The sequence below is a fragment of the Atractosteus spatula genome, unplaced genomic scaffold (assembly GCF_055471065.1).
Source record: "Atractosteus spatula isolate fAtrSpa1 unplaced genomic scaffold, fAtrSpa1.hap1 Scaffold_5, whole genome shotgun sequence".
Classification (NCBI taxonomy): domain Eukaryota; kingdom Metazoa; phylum Chordata; class Actinopteri; order Semionotiformes; family Lepisosteidae; genus Atractosteus; species Atractosteus spatula.
This window is the reverse complement of record NW_028296879.1, coordinates 505,285-519,987: the sequence shown is the minus strand read 5'-3', so window position 1 is coordinate 519,987 and position 14,703 is coordinate 505,285. Positions and strand designations below refer to the sequence as shown.

The window sequence follows — 14,703 nt, the reverse complement described above, 5'->3', positions numbered from 1 at the left end:
CCTTTTCTTTCTTTTTTTCGGCAGGCAGGCAGGTGTGTGTGTGTCCCCGTCCCTCCCGAGAGAGCGCTGCCCCTTGCCTCTGCCCGCAGGTGCCGACGGTCCGCTTTCGCTTGCAGCTCACTCGGCACGGCTGCTGCTGGTGGGAGGGGCCTAAGCTAAGGAGGCCGGCCGGCTGGCGCCCCCCGCGGCTGCGGTCGTTGTCGGGCCGTTGACAGGAGATCAAAGAGCAGGGCCCCCGCCCGGGACTGGCGGGCAGGCAGGCGAGCAAGCAGGCAGGCAAGAGAGGGGGAGAGCGGAGTCCGGGCGGCCGGCAGCCGCGTGCGGACCGGGCTCCAGAGGCGTCGGCCTGCGCCGCTGCGCGCCAGCCGGACGCCCGCGCGCCCGCCCAAGGCCGGCGTCGGGCATCGCTTCTCGGCCTTTTGGCTAAGATCAAGTGTAGTATCTGTTCTTATCAGTTTAATATCTGATACGTCCCCCATCGGGGGACCACATATTAAACGGATTTTTGGAACAGGGAGCTGGATCAGGAGCTTGCTCCGTCCTCTCCACGCATCGGCCCGGTATTGCAGCGCCTCCGGGAACGGTGCACTACCTTCTCTCAGCGGTGAAAAGACAGACGTAGCTAGCAAGCAAGCGAGGTGGACCGGAGCTCCTTCCTCTCCGGTCTCGTCTCTCGTCCATCTGTGTGTCTCTGTGTCTCTCTCTCTCCCCCTCCCCGTTCCCGTGCTCCCTCCGTGCACTTTCCCGCGCCTCGACTCTCTCGGCAAGCAGGCCGGCCCCCTTTTCGGCTCCCGTGCGTTTTCCCTCCAAAAAACTTAGTTTTTTCCTCCTTTTTCCAGGGAGGCAGGCGTGGCTTGTGTGTGTGTGTGTGTGTGTGTGTGTGTGTGTGTGTGTGTGTGTGTGTGTGTGTCCCCGTCCTTGCAGGCGGGCCCCTTTCGACAGCCGGCCGTTTTCCCTCCAAAAAACTTAGTATATACACCTTTTCTTTCTTTTTTTCGGCAGGCAGGCAGGTGTGTGTGTGTCCCCGTCCCTCCCGAGAGAGCGCTGCCCCTTGCCTCTGCCCGCAGGTGCCGACGGTCCGCTTTCGCTTGCAGCTCACTCGGCACGGCTGCTGCTGGTGGGAGGGGCCTAAGCTAAGGAGGCCGGCCGGCTGGCGCCCCCCGCGGCTGCGGTCGTTGTCGGGCCGTTGACAGGAGATCAAAGAGCAGGGCCCCCGCCCGGGACTGGCGGGCAGGCAGGCGAGCAAGCAGGCAGGCAAGAGAGGGGGAGAGCGGAGTCCGGGCGGCCGGCAGCCGCGTGCGGACCGGGCTCCAGAGGCGTCGGCCTGCGCCGCTGCGCGCCAGCCGGACGCCCGCGCGCCCGCCCAAGGCCGGCGTCGGGCATCGCTTCTCGGCCTTTTGGCTAAGATCAAGTGTAGTATCTGTTCTTATCAGTTTAATATCTGATACGTCCCCCATCGGGGGACCACATATTAAACGGATTTTTGGAACAGGGAGCTGGATCAGGAGCTTGCTCCGTCCTCTCCACGCATCGGCCCGGTATTGCAGCGCCTCCGGGAACGGTGCACTACCTTCTCTCAGCGGTGAAAAGACAGACGTAGCTAGCAAGCAAGCGAGGTGGACCGGAGCTCCTTCCTCTCCGGTCTCGTCTCTCGTCCATCTGTGTGTCTCTGTGTCTCTCTCTCTCCCCCTCCCCGTTCCCGTGCTCCCTCCGTGCACTTTCCCGCGCCTCGACTCTCTCGGCAAGCAGGCCGGCCCCCTTTTCGGCTCCCGTGCGTTTTCCCTCCAAAAAACTTAGTTTTTTCCTCCTTTTTCCAGGGAGGCAGGCGTGGCTTGTGTGTGTGTGTGTGTGTGTGTGTGTGTGTGTGTGTGTGTGTGTGTGTGTGTCCCCGTCCTTGCAGGCGGGCCCCTTTCGACAGCCGGCCGTTTTCCCTCCAAAAAACTTAGTATATACACCTTTTCTTTCTTTTTTTCGGCAGGCAGGCAGGTGTGTGTGTGTCCCCGTCCCTCCCGAGAGAGCGCTGCCCCTTGCCTCTGCCCGCAGGTGCCGACGGTCCGCTTTCGCTTGCAGCTCACTCGGCACGGCTGCTGCTGGTGGGAGGGGCCTAAGCTAAGGAGGCCGGCCGGCTGGCGCCCCCCGCGGCTGCGGTCGTTGTCGGGCCGTTGACAGGAGATCAAAGAGCAGGGCCCCCGCCCGGGACTGGCGGGCAGGCAGGCGAGCAAGCAGGCAGGCAAGAGAGGGGGAGAGCGGAGTCCGGGCGGCCGGCAGCCGCGTGCGGACCGGGCTCCAGAGGCGTCGGCCTGCGCCGCTGCGCGCCAGCCGGACGCCCGCGCGCCCGCCCAAGGCCGGCGTCGGGCATCGCTTCTCGGCCTTTTGGCTAAGATCAAGTGTAGTATCTGTTCTTATCAGTTTAATATCTGATACGTCCCCCATCGGGGGACCACATATTAAACGGATTTTTGGAACAGGGAGCTGGATCAGGAGCTTGCTCCGTCCTCTCCACGCATCGGCCCGGTATTGCAGCGCCTCCGGGAACGGTGCACTACCTTCTCTCAGCGGTGAAAAGACAGACGTAGCTAGCAAGCAAGCGAGGTGGACCGGAGCTCCTTCCTCTCCGGTCTCGTCTCTCGTCCATCTGTGTGTCTCTGTGTCTCTCTCTCTCCCCCTCCCTCCGTGCACTTTCCCGCGCCTCGACTCTCTCGGCAAGCAGGCCGGCCCCCTTTTCGGCTCCCGTGCGTTTTCCCTCCAAAAAACTTAGTTTTTTCCTCCTTTTTCCAGGGAGGCAGGCGTGGCTTGTGTGTGTGTGTGTGTGTGTGTGTGTGTGTGTGTGTGTGTGTGTGTGTGTGTGTGTGTCCCCGTCCTTGCAGGCGGGCCCCTTTCGACAGCCGGCCGTTTTCCCTCCAAAAAACTTAGTATATACACCTTTTCTTTCTTTTTTTCGGCAGGCAGGCAGGTGTGTGTGTGTCCCCGTCCCTCCCGAGAGAGCGCTGCCCCTTGCCTCTGCCCGCAGGTGCCGACGGTCCGCTTTCGCTTGCAGCTCACTCGGCACGGCTGCTGCTGGTGGGAGGGGCCTAAGCTAAGGAGGCCGGCCGGCTGGCGCCCCCCGCGGCTGCGGTCGTTGTCGGGCCGTTGACAGGAGATCAAAGAGCAGGGCCCCCGCCCGGGACTGGCGGGCAGGCAGGCGAGCAAGCAGGCAGGCAAGAGAGGGGGAGAGCGGAGTCCGGGCGGCCGGCAGCCGCGTGCGGACCGGGCTCCAGAGGCGTCGGCCTGCGCCGCTGCGCGCCAGCCGGACGCCCGCGCGCCCGCCCAAGGCCGGCGTCGGGCATCGCTTCTCGGCCTTTTGGCTAAGATCAAGTGTAGTATCTGTTCTTATCAGTTTAATATCTGATACGTCCCCCATCGGGGGACCACATATTAAACGGATTTTTGGAACAGGGAGCTGGATCAGGAGCTTGCTCCGTCCTCTCCACGCATCGGCCCGGTATTGCAGCGCCTCCGGGAACGGTGCACTACCTTCTCTCAGCGGTGAAAAGACAGACGTAGCTAGCAAGCCAAGCAAGCGAGGTGGACCGGAGCTCCTTCCTCTCCGGTCTCGTCTCTCGTCCATCTGTGTGTCTCTGTGTCTCTCTCTCTCCCCCTCCCCGTTCCCGTGCTCCCTCCGTGCACTTTCCCGCGCCTCGACTCTCTCGGCAAGCAGGCCGGCCCCCTTTTCGGCTCCCGTGCGTTTTCCCTCCAAAAAACTTAGTTTTTTCCTCCTTTTTCCAGGGAGGCAGGCGTGGCTTGTGTGTGTGTGTGTGTGTGTGTGTGTGTGTGTGTGTGTGTGTGTGTGTGTGTGTGTCCCCGTCCTTGCAGGCGGGCCCCTTTCGACAGCCGGCCGTTTTCCCTCCAAAAAACTTAGTATATACACCTTTTCTTTCTTTTTTTCGGCAGGCAGGCAGGTGTGTGTGTGTCCCCGTCCCTCCCGAGAGAGCGCTGCCCCTTGCCTCTGCCCGCAGGTGCCGACGGTCCGCTTTCGCTTGCAGCTCACTCGGCACGGCTGCTGCTGGTGGGAGGGGCCTAAGCTAAGGAGGCCGGCCGGCTGGCGCCCCCCGCGGCTGCGGTCGTTGTCGGGCCGTTGACAGGAGATCAAAGAGCAGGGCCCCCGCCCGGGACTGGCGGGCAGGCAGGCGAGCAAGCAGGCAGGCAAGAGAGGGGGAGAGCGGAGTCCGGGCGGCCGGCAGCCGCGTGCGGACCGGGCTCCAGAGGCGTCGGCCTGCGCCGCTGCGCGCCAGCCGGACGCCCGCGCGCCCGCCCAAGGCCGGCGTCGGGCATCGCTTCTCGGCCTTTTGGCTAAGATCAAGTGTAGTATCTGTTCTTATCAGTTTAATATCTGATACGTCCCCCATCGGGGGACCACATATTAAACGGATTTTTGGAACAGGGAGCTGGATCAGGAGCTTGCTCCGTCCTCTCCACGCATCGGCCCGGTATTGCAGCGCCTCCGGGAACGGTGCACTACCTTCTCTCAGCGGTGAAAAGACAGACGTAGCTAGCAAGCAAGCGAGGTGGACCGGAGCTCCTTCCTCTCCGGTCTCGTCTCTCGTCCATCTGTGTGTCTCTGTGTCTCTCTCTCTCCCCCTCCCCGTTCCCGTGCTCCCTCCGTGCACTTTCCCGCGCCTCGACTCTCTCGGCAAGCAGGCCGGCCCCCTTTTCGGCTCCCGTGCGTTTTCCCTCCAAAAAACTTAGTTTTTTCCTCCTTTTTCCAGGGAGGCAGGCGTGGCTTGTGTGTGTGTGTGTGTGTGTGTGTGTGTGTGTGTGTGTGTGTGTGTGTGTGTGTGTGTCCCCGTCCTTGCAGGCGGGCCCCTTTCGACAGCCGGCCGTTTTCCCTCCAAAAAACTTAGTATATACACCTTTTCTTTCTTTTTTTCGGCAGGCAGGCAGGTGTGTGTGTGTCCCCGTCCCTCCCGAGAGAGCGCTGCCCCTTGCCTCTGCCCGCAGGTGCCGACGGTCCGCTTTCGCTTGCAGCTCACTCGGCACGGCTGCTGCTGGTGGGAGGGGCCTAAGCTAAGGAGGCCGGCCGGCTGGCGCCCCCCGCGGCTGCGGTCGTTGTCGGGCCGTTGACAGGAGATCAAAGAGCAGGGCCCCCGCCCGGGACTGGCGGGCAGGCAGGCGAGCAAGCAGGCAGGCAAGAGAGGGGGAGAGCGGAGTCCGGGCGGCCGGCAGCCGCGTGCGGACCGGGCTCCAGAGGCGTCGGCCTGCGCCGCTGCGCGCCAGCCGGACGCCCGCGCGCCCGCCCAAGGCCGGCGTCGGGCATCGCTTCTCGGCCTTTTGGCTAAGATCAAGTGTAGTATCTGTTCTTATCAGTTTAATATCTGATACGTCCCCCATCGGGGGACCACATATTAAACGGATTTTTGGAACAGGGAGCTGGATCAGGAGCTTGCTCCGTCCTCTCCACGCATCGGCCCGGTATTGCAGCGCCTCCGGGAACGGTGCACTACCTTCTCTCAGCGGTGAAAAGACAGACGTAGCTAGCAAGCAAGCGAGGTGGACCGGAGCTCCTTCCTCTCCGGTCTCGTCTCTCGTCCATCTGTGTGTCTCTGTGTCTCTCTCTCTCCCCCTCCCCGTTCCCGTGCTCCCTCCGTGCACTTTCCCGCGCCTCGACTCTCTCGGCAAGCAGGCCGGCCCCCTTTTCGGCTCCCGTGCGTTTTCCCTCCAAAAAACTTAGTTTTTTCCTCCTTTTTCCAGGGAGGCAGGCGTGGCTTGTGTGTGTGTGTGTGTGTGTGTGTGTGTGTGTGTGTGTGTGTGTGTGTGTGTGTGTGTCCCCGTCCTTGCAGGCGGGCCCCTTTCGACAGCCGGCCGTTTTCCCTCCAAAAAACTTAGTATATACACCTTTTCTTTCTTTTTTTCGGCAGGCAGGCAGGTGTGTGTGTGTCCCCGTCCCTCCCGAGAGAGCGCTGCCCCTTGCCTCTGCCCGCAGGTGCCGACGGTCCGCTTTCGCTTGCAGCTCACTCGGCACGGCTGCTGCTGGTGGGAGGGGCCTAAGCTAAGGAGGCCGGCCGGCTGGCGCCCCCCGCGGCTGCGGTCGTTGTCGGGCCGTTGACAGGAGATCAAAGAGCAGGGCCCCCGCCCGGGACTGGCGGGCAGGCAGGCGAGCAAGCAGGCAGGCAAGAGAGGGGGAGAGCGGAGTCCGGGCGGCCGGCAGCCGCGTGCGGACCGGGCTCCAGAGGCGTCGGCCTGCGCCGCTGCGCGCCAGCCGGACGCCCGCGCGCCCGCCCAAGGCCGGCGTCGGGCATCGCTTCTCGGCCTTTTGGCTAAGATCAAGTGTAGTATCTGTTCTTATCAGTTTAATATCTGATACGTCCCCCATCGGGGGACCACATATTAAACGGATTTTTGGAACAGGGAGCTGGATCAGGAGCTTGCTCCGTCCTCTCCACGCATCGGCCCGGTATTGCAGCGCCTCCGGGAACGGTGCACTACCTTCTCTCAGCGGTGAAAAGACAGACGTAGCTAGCAAGCAAGCGAGGTGGACCGGAGCTCCTTCCTCTCCGGTCTCGTCTCTCGTCCATCTGTGTGTCTCTGTGTCTCTCTCTCTCCCCCTCCCCGTTCCCGTGCTCCCTCCGTGCACTTTCCCGCGCCTCGACTCTCTCGGCAAGCAGGCCGGCCCCCTTTTCGGCTCCCGTGCGTTTTCCCTCCAAAAAACTTAGTTTTTTCCTCCTTTTTCCAGGGAGGCAGGCGTGGCTTGTGTGTGTGTGTGTGTGTGTGTGTGTGTGTGTGTGTGTGTGTGTGTGTGTGTGTCCCCGTCCTTGCAGGCGGGCCCCTTTCGACAGCCGGCCGTTTTCCCTCCAAAAAACTTAGTATATACACCTTTTCTTTCTTTTTTTCGGCAGGCAGGCAGGTGTGTGTGTGTCCCCGTCCCTCCCGAGAGAGCGCTGCCCCTTGCCTCTGCCCGCAGGTGCCGACGGTCCGCTTTCGCTTGCAGCTCACTCGGCACGGCTGCTGCTGGTGGGAGGGGCCTAAGCTAAGGAGGCCGGCCGGCTGGCGCCCCCCGCGGCTGCGGTCGTTGTCGGGCCGTTGACAGGAGATCAAAGAGCAGGGCCCCCGCCCGGGACTGGCGGGCAGGCAGGCGAGCAAGCAGGCAGGCAAGAGAGGGGGAGAGCGGAGTCCGGGCGGCCGGCAGCCGCGTGCGGACCGGGCTCCAGAGGCGTCGGCCTGCGCCGCTGCGCGCCAGCCGGACGCCCGCGCGCCCGCCCAAGGCCGGCGTCGGGCATCGCTTCTCGGCCTTTTGGCTAAGATCAAGTGTAGTATCTGTTCTTATCAGTTTAATATCTGATACGTCCCCCATCGGGGGACCACATATTAAACGGATTTTTGGAACAGGGAGCTGGATCAGGAGCTTGCTCCGTCCTCTCCACGCATCGGCCCGGTATTGCAGCGCCTCCGGGAACGGTGCACTACCTTCTCTCAGCGGTGAAAAGACAGACGTAGCTAGCAAGCAAGCGAGGTGGACCGGAGCTCCTTCCTCTCCGGTCTCGTCTCTCGTCCATCTGTGTGTCTCTGTGTCTCTCTCTCTCCCCCTCCCCGTTCCCGTGCTCCCTCCGTGCACTTTCCCGCGCCTCGACTCTCTCGGCAAGCAGGCCGGCCCCCTTTTCGGCTCCCGTGCGTTTTCCCTCCAAAAAACTTAGTTTTTTCCTCCTTTTTCCAGGGAGGCAGGCGTGGCTTGTGTGTGTGTGTGTGTGTGTGTGTGTGTGTGTGTGTGTGTGTGTGTGTGTGTGTGTGTCCCCGTCCTTGCAGGCGGGCCCCTTTCGACAGCCGGCCGTTTTCCCTCCAAAAAACTTAGTATATACACCTTTTCTTTCTTTTTTTCGGCAGGCAGGCAGGTGTGTGTGTGTCCCCGTCCCTCCCGAGAGAGCGCTGCCCCTTGCCTCTGCCCGCAGGTGCCGACGGTCCGCTTTCGCTTGCAGCTCACTCGGCACGGCTGCTGCTGGTGGGAGGGGCCTAAGCTAAGGAGGCCGGCCGGCTGGCGCCCCCCGCGGCTGCGGTCGTTGTCGGGCCGTTGACAGGAGATCAAAGAGCAGGGCCCCCGCCCGGGACTGGCGGGCAGGCAGGCGAGCAAGCAGGCAGGCAAGAGAGGGGGAGAGCGGAGTCCGGGCGGCCGGCAGCCGCGTGCGGACCGGGCTCCAGAGGCGTCGGCCTGCGCCGCTGCGCGCCAGCCGGACGCCCGCGCGCCCGCCCAAGGCCGGCGTCGGGCATCGCTTCTCGGCCTTTTGGCTAAGATCAAGTGTAGTATCTGTTCTTATCAGTTTAATATCTGATACGTCCCCCATCGGGGGACCACATATTAAACGGATTTTTGGAACAGGGAGCTGGATCAGGAGCTTGCTCCGTCCTCTCCACGCATCGGCCCGGTATTGCAGCGCCTCCGGGAACGGTGCACTACCTTCTCTCAGCGGTGAAAAGACAGACGTAGCTAGCAAGCAAGCGAGGTGGACCGGAGCTCCTTCCTCTCCGGTCTCGTCTCTCGTCCATCTGTGTGTCTCTGTGTCTCTCTCTCTCCCCCTCCCCGTTCCCGTGCTCCCTCCGTGCACTTTCCCGCGCCTCGACTCTCTCGGCAAGCAGGCCGGCCCCCTTTTCGGCTCCCGTGCGTTTTCCCTCCAAAAAACTTAGTTTTTTCCTCCTTTTTCCAGGGAGGCAGGCGTGGCTTGTGTGTGTGTGTGTGTGTGTGTGTGTGTGTGTGTGTGTGTGTGTGTGTGTGTGTCCCCGTCCTTGCAGGCGGGCCCCTTTCGACAGCCGGCCGTTTTCCCTCCAAAAAACTTAGTATATACACCTTTTCTTTCTTTTTTTCGGCAGGCAGGCAGGTGTGTGTGTGTCCCCGTCCCTCCCGAGAGAGCGCTGCCCCTTGCCTCTGCCCGCAGGTGCCGACGGTCCGCTTTCGCTTGCAGCTCACTCGGCACGGCTGCTGCTGGTGGGAGGGGCCTAAGCTAAGGAGGCCGGCCGGCTGGCGCCCCCCGCGGCTGCGGTCGTTGTCGGGCCGTTGACAGGAGATCAAAGAGCAGGGCCCCCGCCCGGGACTGGCGGGCAGGCAGGCGAGCAAGCAGGCAGGCAAGAGAGGGGGAGAGCGGAGTCCGGGCGGCCGGCAGCCGCGTGCGGACCGGGCTCCAGAGGCGTCGGCCTGCGCCGCTGCGCGCCAGCCGGACGCCCGCGCGCCCGCCCAAGGCCGGCGTCGGGCATCGCTTCTCGGCCTTTTGGCCAAGACCAGGGGAGAGATCGTTGGACTGCTACCAGTGCCTGCAGACGTTTGGATCCAGAGGGAATTTTCGTGTTGCTGGTTCCTGTTTTCCGGAGAGTTGCCTTTTTTTTGCAAGGAGGATACTTTGAAGACCTTTGCGAAGAGCGTCGGAAGGCTGTTTTCCCGCAATGGCCGAGGGCCAGGCCCCCCCCGGGTGGGCCAGCCAGGCTCCTCGGCTGAAATGGACCTTGCGCTTTAAATGGGTGAGAGAGAAAGAAATGATGGGTAGATATGAGTTTGAATGCAAAATTTTGTTTGGAATTTTGAAAGTTTTACCGAGTGAAGTGAAATGTCTGCAAGGAAACAGGCCTTTCGGCTTTTTTGATGCTACCTTTAACAGCGACCAGATTTACAAGAGAGTCTCTGGGATGTGTGAGGAGATGGTGAATGACGAACTGTTACGGGACTTTGACGTTTTGGGTCTGGCTCAGGACGATGTGCGATTTATAATTGTAAACATGCATGACCCCTTCATTGAGGACGACATTATTACTGCTTACCTGTGGATGCATGTGGATGTCCTGGCAGGTCCCCAGATAATTGGTGACAGATTCCGGGTCTGGAATGGGAGGCGCAGATACCAGGTGCGCCTCAGGCGGAATGTTGGGCGCGCGGACGGGTTTTCGCACCCCCCGTCGGCCTTCTTCCTGGGTCAAAGCAAAGGCTACATTTATTATCAGAACCAGCCGTCCTACTGCAGAAAGTGTTGTTCCTTCGGCCACATGGACAAAGACTGCACTGCCACCTCCTGTTCGAGGTGTGGAGCACGGGACCACACTAAAGGGAGATGTTTCCAGAAAACTTGCTCTCTGTGTGGGGATACAAACCATCTGTACAGAGAATGCGTATGGAGAGACCCGGAGATGGCCAGGGAACAAGAGAGAGGCTTCCCAGATGCCGCACCGGTGGAATCTGACTCGGAGCAAGAAGGAGATGAGGAAGACGAAAGAAGAGAGGAAGGCAAAGGAACTGAGAAGACAGAGGGGAACAGGAATGAAAACGTCGAAACAGGTGACGGCAAAGAGATCGAGGGTGAAGAGAGAGCAGAGGTGGATGTGAGTGAAGCATCAGACACCGGTTTGGACAGCAGCGGTAGCTTACCTGCTGGTCAGGTGGCTAGAGCCGTGGACCTGTTCGAGCACCTGCCGCAAGATGACCTGGCGATGGACCTGGGTGACTTCGACCTGGAGGGGAATGTGGCAGTCCAGAAAAGGCCAAGGGAGGATTCCGAAGAAGAGCTGCCTGCGGGGGAGGAGAAGAAGGCCAAGGAGGACGTTCACGCAGAGGAGGGTGTAGAGGAAGGCATGGTGATGGAGTCCTCCCCTGAGCGGGAGGAGGCTGCAGTGTCGCATTGGGGTCAGAAGGGGCACCTGTCAAGAGAAAGAGTACCGGAGTCGCCTTACCTGCGCTGCGTTTCGGTGGCTCCGAGCGTGGTGCAGTCCACTTCTGAGGAGGAAGGCTCAACCCCTTATAGGACAAGTGACACAAGTTCTTCGGAGACGGACAGCTCTGCAGAACCAGATGTGGATCCTGGGGGGAGAGATGATGGGAGGTCGAGATGACCTTCAAAATCCTAACTGTAAATGTTAGGGGATTGAAAAATAGGTCGAAAAGGATTGCTGTGTTTAAAATTTTGCGTGAAAATAAGTTTGATATATGTTTTTTACAGGAAGTGCATTTGGGTGGTGATACAGATGTGAAGCGGTTCTCTAAAGATTGGGAATCGGGGAAGTCCTTTTGGTGTGTGGGGGGAGTACACTCTTCTGGGGTTGGTATATTATTTGGGAATAACCGCATTGATGTTACAGAAACTTACTTTGTGCGGCCAGGGAGAATTCTTGTGGTGGATGGGGTATACTTAAACACAAAAATGAGATTTATAGTCGTTTATGCACCGGCGGATAGGACATCAAGGGGGGGTTTCTTTGCAGACTTAGTCCCCTGGTGTGTGACTAATAGAAAACTAGTGATTGCCGGTGATTTTAATGAAGATCTAATTAAAAGAACAGCAGGATCCCTAGAAATTAACAAATTGTTGAGGGATTTTGACCTTTTTGATAGTTTTAGTTTTAAAGGGCCCGCAGCAGTAGGGTTGATTCCCCCAGTTACTTGGAGGAATGCAGCAGGGGCCGCCAAAAGATTGGATTACGTGTTCTTGTCTCGAGGGTTGGCGATTGCTAAAGCCTCGGTCATACCCTTTTATTTTTCCGATCACGAACTGCTGGTGGTGGAGGTGGAAGGTGTGGGGGTTAAGTTTGGTCCAGGTTACTGGAAATTAAACACAGCCGTGCTGAGTGAGGACGGTTACAAGGAGCTAATTAGAGACAAATGGTCCTTTTGGCTAGGACAGAAACAAGAGTGGCCGTCATTAATTCAATGGTGGGAGTATGTTAAGTGGCAGGTGAAGCAAATCTCAATTCGGTATTGTAAGCGCCGAAACCAAAGAAAGAACTTTGAAGTGAGAAGGCTTCAAAAAGAGTTGGAAAACATGTATGAGGAGACAAACAAAGGTGCAGATTTTAATTTCTCGAAAGCCCAGGAGCTGAAGGCGCGACTTAGAGAAATTTACCTTAGACAACCCAGAGAGCTTTTAATTAGAGCTGGCATCGGCTTTCTGGATGGACAAGAAGAGGTCTCAGGTCTGCTTTTTAAATCAGTTAAAGCCAAGCGGGTTAAAAGAGCATTCGGGAGTTTGTTTACTGCAGAGGGGGAGGTGGTAAGTACTCCGCATGGAATGTTGGATGAAGCCGTAAAGTACTTTACTACTTACTTTAATAAGAGGGAGGGGGAGTCAGTAAAGGGGGTTGGTGGTTTGGAGCACATTGAGAAGAAGGTCAGTGCGGAGGAAAATAGGGCTTTAGCGACACGCATTGAGCTAGCCGAAGCTGAGGGGGCGACTCGGAGAATGAAAACTGGGAAAGTTCCGGGGGTTGATGGCATCCCGGTAGAATTTTACCTGACTTTCTGGGATTTGATAGGCTCATCGCTGCTTGAAGTCTTTCAAGCAATTCTAGATGGTGGAGATTTGGGAGACACAATGGCACAGGGAGTTTTGTCTCTGTTATTTAAGAAAGGGGATCCTAAGAGGCTAGAAAATTGGAGGCCTATCCAATTATTGTGTGTCGAATACAAAATTTTGGCAAAAATATTGTGTGATAGGTTAAAGAAAGTCCTGCCATCAGTAATACAGCCGGATCAGACCTGTGGCGTGGCGGGTAGGTCCCTACACTGGAACCTTGGCCTGCTCAGAGATACTATTGCTTGGGCAGAAGACAGACATCAGTGTCTGTTGATAGCCAGTCTTGACCAAGAAAAGGCATTCGATAGGGTGGATCATCAATGCTTATGGGATGTGTTAGATCGTTATGGAGTCAGCAGCAGTTTCATCTCTTGGCTGAAGGCCCTGTATGGAGGTGCTTCCACCAGAGTCAACATAAATGGCTTTATGAGTGAACCCTTTGATGTAAGCAAGGGTGTCAGACAAGGCTGTCCTTTGTCCCCAATCTTATATGTGGTCTACGTAGAGCCACTACTGGAGATGATAAGACGAGATAGAAGGGTTGAGGGTATAGTGATCCCGGGAAGCGGAGGCCTCCAAACTAAAGTGTTGGCCTACGCGGATGATGTTGTCCTAACTTTGAGCTCAGACAGAAGCCTTTTAGTCGCACTGGAGCTGATAGAAGTCTTTAACCAATGCACAGGTGCAAGACTGAACAGAAATAAGAGCAGTGTGCAGTATTTCGGCCCATGGAGTAACAGGGATGAGGTGGTAGGAGGTCTGTCTCTAGAAATGAATTCCTTGAAGATACTAGGGGTGTGTTTTGATAGGGAAGGGGCTGGAAGAAGGAATTGGGAGACTCGGTTATCCCAGGTGAGTAGCAAACTCGGCCTATGGAAAAAAAGATCACTGTCCTATTCAGGGAAGGTTTTGGTTCTCAAAGGTGACATCTTACCAAGTCTCGTGCACATTGCAAAGGTCTTTCCTATGCCTGCTTGTTTCAGACGCTCCTTAACTAAGATGGTTTTTGATTTTGTATGGGGGGGTGGTTATGAGTATGTGAAGCGTCTAGATATGTACAGGGACATCAGTGAGGGAGGCAGAGAAGTCCCAGATTTACCCATTAAACTAGACGCCATATTTGTGGCTGATCTGTGTAAAGCGGTAGATGACAAGATCTTATACAAACATCAGTTCTTTGTTCGGCTCTGGTTCGCCTGGGTCGTCAGGCCTTCAGAAGTGTGGAGGAATGACGTTCCCAAGGCTGAAATCCTACCATGGTTCTACGAACATGCGGCCGTATGGTTAAGGAAGTACGCAAAAGATGCGGACAGGCCAGTGATTATCTCCCACAGGCTCTTATATAAGACAGCTAAGAGCAGTGAAAAGGGATCCAATGTTGTGGTTCCCACTGATGTATGGAAAAGGGTGCAACCTAAGAGCCTGGATAACAGGCTCAAAGATTTAAATTGGATGTGTGTGTGGGGACGTCTGCCAGTAAGGGAGGTGATGCACAGACATAAGCTGGCTCGTTCAGCGACTTGCCCAAGACCGCAATGTGCAGAGGTGGAGTCAATCACTCATGTGTTCTGGGGTTGCAGGATTGCAAAAGCAGTGTGGGGGCAGATGTCGGACCTTTTTAATAAATTGGAACCGGGGTTTGTTCTATCTGGAGATAAAATCCTGAGACGGTGGAGCAGGTCTTCAAGATCTGTGAGACGTGACCTTGTAATCTGGTTTTTAATCAGTATAGTAAAATTTGTGTTATGGGGATCGAGAAACAATCTGGTCAAACATGGTCATGTGGAAGGGGCTGGGGCAATATGTGGGAGGGTTCGTTTTGAGCTGCATAAGATGTTGTCAGTAGAGGTGCGTAGGTGGGGTTTTCACGCAGCAAAAGAAAAATGGAAACCGCTGTTGGACTAATGGAATAAGTTTTGCCGTTGGTGGATTGTGATTTATGTTCTGTGATTTTGTCTTGTATTGTTATAATAAATGTAAAAAAAAAAAAATCTGTTCTTATCAGTTTAATATCTGATACGTCCCCCATCGGGGGACCACATATTAAACGGATTTTTGGAACAGGGAGCTGGATCAGGAGCTTGCTCCGTCCTCTCCACGCATCGGCCCGGTATTGCAGCGCCTCCGGGAACGGTGCACTACCTTCTCTCAGCGGTGAAAAGACAGACGTAGCTAGCAAGCAAGCGAGGTGGACCGGAGCTCCTTCCTCTCCGGTCTCGTCTCTCGTCCATCTGTGTGTCTCTGTGTCTCTCTCTCTCCCCCTCCCCGTTCCCGTGCTCCCTCCGTGCACTTTCCCGCGCCTCGACTCTCTCGGCAAGCAGGCCGGCCCCCTTTTCGGCTCCCGTGCGTTTTCCCTCCAAAAAACTTAGTTTTTTCCTCCTTTTTCCAGGGAGGCAGGCGTGGCTTGTGTGTG

The 14,703-nt window shown here is 57.7% G+C and overlaps 10 non-coding genes across 10 annotated transcripts; all 10 read left to right on the top strand.

Moving 5' to 3' along the window:
• Window positions 1-403: 403 nt before the first annotated feature.
• LOC148806641 (U2 spliceosomal RNA) lies at window positions 404-594 on the top strand. The gene has a single exon (XR_016089442.1). It is a non-coding gene; the product is annotated as a U2 spliceosomal RNA (small nuclear RNA).
• Window positions 595-1,381: 787 nt separating this feature from the next.
• Window positions 1,382-1,572, top strand: LOC148806640 (U2 spliceosomal RNA). Its single transcript, XR_016089441.1, has one exon. It is a non-coding gene; the product is annotated as a U2 spliceosomal RNA (small nuclear RNA).
• Window positions 1,573-2,357: 785 nt separating this feature from the next.
• On the top strand, window positions 2,358-2,548 carry LOC148806639 (U2 spliceosomal RNA). The gene has a single exon (XR_016089440.1). It is a non-coding gene; the product is annotated as a U2 spliceosomal RNA (small nuclear RNA).
• A 776-nt stretch (window positions 2,549-3,324) lies between these two features.
• On the top strand, window positions 3,325-3,515 carry LOC148806638 (U2 spliceosomal RNA). The gene has a single exon (XR_016089439.1). It is a non-coding gene; the product is annotated as a U2 spliceosomal RNA (small nuclear RNA).
• Window positions 3,516-4,309: 794 nt separating this feature from the next.
• Window positions 4,310-4,500, top strand: LOC148806637 (U2 spliceosomal RNA). The gene has a single exon (XR_016089438.1). It is a non-coding gene; the product is annotated as a U2 spliceosomal RNA (small nuclear RNA).
• A 791-nt stretch (window positions 4,501-5,291) lies between these two features.
• On the top strand, window positions 5,292-5,482 carry LOC148806636 (U2 spliceosomal RNA). The gene has a single exon (XR_016089436.1). It is a non-coding gene; the product is annotated as a U2 spliceosomal RNA (small nuclear RNA).
• Window positions 5,483-6,273: 791 nt separating this feature from the next.
• Window positions 6,274-6,464, top strand: LOC148806635 (U2 spliceosomal RNA). Its single transcript, XR_016089435.1, has one exon. It is a non-coding gene; the product is annotated as a U2 spliceosomal RNA (small nuclear RNA).
• Window positions 6,465-7,251: 787 nt separating this feature from the next.
• On the top strand, window positions 7,252-7,442 carry LOC148806634 (U2 spliceosomal RNA). Its single transcript, XR_016089434.1, has one exon. It is a non-coding gene; the product is annotated as a U2 spliceosomal RNA (small nuclear RNA).
• A 791-nt stretch (window positions 7,443-8,233) lies between these two features.
• LOC148806633 (U2 spliceosomal RNA) lies at window positions 8,234-8,424 on the top strand. The gene has a single exon (XR_016089433.1). It is a non-coding gene; the product is annotated as a U2 spliceosomal RNA (small nuclear RNA).
• A 5,818-nt stretch (window positions 8,425-14,242) lies between these two features.
• LOC148806632 (U2 spliceosomal RNA) lies at window positions 14,243-14,434 on the top strand. Its single transcript, XR_016089612.1, has one exon. It is a non-coding gene; the product is annotated as a U2 spliceosomal RNA (small nuclear RNA).
• Window positions 14,435-14,703: the final 269 nt, after the last annotated feature.